At 57.2% G+C, this 2500-nt stretch overlaps 1 non-coding gene across 1 annotated transcript in view; it reads left to right on the top strand.

Annotated features, from left to right (window-relative positions):
* Positions 1-2444: 2444 nt before the first annotated feature.
* LOC126138114 (small subunit ribosomal RNA) overlaps positions 2445-2500 on the top strand; it is a 1909-nt gene continuing 1853 nt past the window's right edge. The window contains exon 1 of the ribosomal RNA XR_007528138.1: positions 2445-2500. This exon is cut by the window's right edge and continues 1853 nt beyond it. This is a non-coding gene — a ribosomal RNA (small subunit ribosomal RNA).

Genomic DNA, 2500 nt, shown 5'->3' with positions numbered 1-2500 from the left:
GTGTCTTAACCTAACCCACGTTGTGCCTTAACGTAACCCCCACGTTGTGCCTTAACGTAACCCACGTTGTGCCTTAACGTAACCCACGTTGTGCCTTAAACGTAACGCCACGTTGTGCCTTAACGTAACCCACGTTGTGCCTTAACGTAACCCACGTTGTGCCTTAACGTAACCCACGTTGTGCCTTAACGTAACCCACGTTGTGCCTTAACGTAACCCACGTTGTGCCTTAACGTAACCCACGTTGTGCCTTAACGTAACCCACGTTGTGCCTTAACGTAACCCACGTTGTGCCTTAACGTAACCCACGTTGTGCCTTAACCTAACCCACGTTGTGCCTTAACGTAACCCACGTTGTGCCTTAACGCTAACCCACGTTGTGCCTTAACCGTAACCCACGTTGTGCCTTAACCTAACCCACGTTGTGCCTTAACCTAACCCACGTTGTGCCTTAACCTAACCCACGTTGTGCCTTAACCGTAACCCACGTTGTGCCTTAACCTAACCCACGTTGTGCCTTAACCTAACCCACGTTGTGCCTTAACCTAACCCACGTTGTGCCTTAACCTAACCCACGTTGTGCCTTAACCTAACCCACGTTGTGCCTTAACCTAACCCACGTTGTGCCTTAACCTAACCCACGTTGTGCCTTAACCTAACCCACGTTGTGCCTTAACCTAACCCACGTTGTGCCTTAACCTGCTCTGTAATTGGCATATGACACGTTACATTAATCTAGTGTTGTCTAACCACAACCCTCTGAATATAGTTCGCTACTCGCACCGCCCACCCTCTTGTGTGTCGTTTCATGTTGAACACTTCGCAAGTGTTGCTTACTTTTTACATGCTCCCGCTGTACACTGTAATGTGGACAACTGCAGGATGTACATCGCCCCCCCCCCTCCACCCTGCCTTCGCACGCTGGTCGTTCAGGTGCTTGCGTGTTCAATGCCCTTCGCAGCTGTTCACTGGCATTCGCATGTCGAAGCGCTCAGTCTACGTCGTGGTACGGCCTGTGTCCACTGTCCGCTGATATCGTAAGCTTAATCCTCACATTGTACTGCACATAGGTCCGTATGTACTGAATGATACGCTGTGGCACATGTGTGACCGTACGACTGCGCCCAACAACAGCGAACCATACGGTCCAAATGTTGTGCACTCAGCCACGTGCCGTCTCCCCATAACAGCTACATTGCAGTGTGGTACGCCATAGAGACGTGTGGGAGTAACGGACGCCCTGGATGGCGATCAGCATGAGCCGTCTGTTGATGTAGTGGCGCGTGTATTCAAACGTAGTCGTCTCTTCTCACACAGTGTGATAGCATGGTGCACCGCGTTCCACATCTGCGACATGGTACAGATGCTGGTTGACAGTCGGTCTCGTAATGGACATCGCATACGTAGGGGGCCACCTCCCACGTGTTCTCTAGTCGTGCACATTTTGTTGCGTGTATGTGGGCAGACGTAGTGTGTCGTGACACCTAACAGACAGGTATGCAATAATCGTTGCATTTGCAAACTGGGATGGACGTCTACGTTTGCTGGTGACGTGACGCAACGCAAATGAACAACTGGTAAACCCATTGTGGTGCGGTTGTTGTTGCTGGAGGTAAATCAGTAAGGGCAAATCTGTGTGTGAAGCGATACGCGGCGGTGGCTGGGTGGGACCGTCCCCGGCCGGTGAGGGGGGGCCGCCCGGCGTGCTGGCCGCGCGGTGCGTGGGCGCACGCGCTACAGCCGGCTGGTGGGGGCGCCCAGTGGCAGGCGCGCCGGCCGACGGACGCGGCAGGCGGCGCAGCTGCGCGCCGGGGCACCCTGCGCGCGGCGCCGGGCGGCCAAAGTGGGTCCTCGCGGGCCCGGTGCGAAGCGCGGTGGACATCTGCAGTGTGCTGGTCCGACTGAGGACTGTGTGCGTTGAGGATGCGCCGCCGCCCGGCACTCGGCGCCGCGACGCCGTCTGCTGCTCGGTCGCCCCAGCGGTTCTCGCTGGTGGTTTGTATCGCAGTTGTGCAGACGTGTTGGCACGTGCGCTGTGCTGGGAGAGTTCGCTTCGGCACCCACGTGGGGCCTTTGCCCTTCTGTGGCGCTGGCGTTGGAGCTGCCGGTCACCGTAGGTGGCGCGTGTTGTCTCCCGCCGGCAATGCCACGACAGCACGCTCCCGGGCCTCTGTCGGCAGCGGCAAGCTCAGTTGGGAGCACGGGTGGTCGCACCTAAAGCGTCTACTCGCCTAACTCCGGGCGATTGCGCCTCTCTCGAACCCGACCAAGTACTTAGGACGGCGCTGCGCGCCGCCGGGACCTGAGAGGGTTTCGAGGTGTATTGTGCAGGGGAGCTCAGCCTCCTCCTGTTTGCAGAATAATTGAGCGGACGCTTGCGTGTTCGCGCGGGCCCCTGGGACACACTCCCGGGCGGCCGGCTGCTCAGCTCTAGTTGACGCAGCTCCCTGGTTGATCCTGCCAGTAGTCATATGCTTGTCTCAAAGATTAAGCCATGCAT

Source organism: Schistocerca cancellata, unplaced genomic scaffold (genome assembly GCF_023864275.1).
Source record: "Schistocerca cancellata isolate TAMUIC-IGC-003103 unplaced genomic scaffold, iqSchCanc2.1 HiC_scaffold_650, whole genome shotgun sequence".
Classification (NCBI taxonomy): Eukaryota; Metazoa; Arthropoda; class Insecta; order Orthoptera; family Acrididae; genus Schistocerca; species Schistocerca cancellata.
The sequence above is the reverse complement of the archived record's forward strand: the minus strand, read 5'-3'. Positions and strand labels throughout refer to the sequence as shown.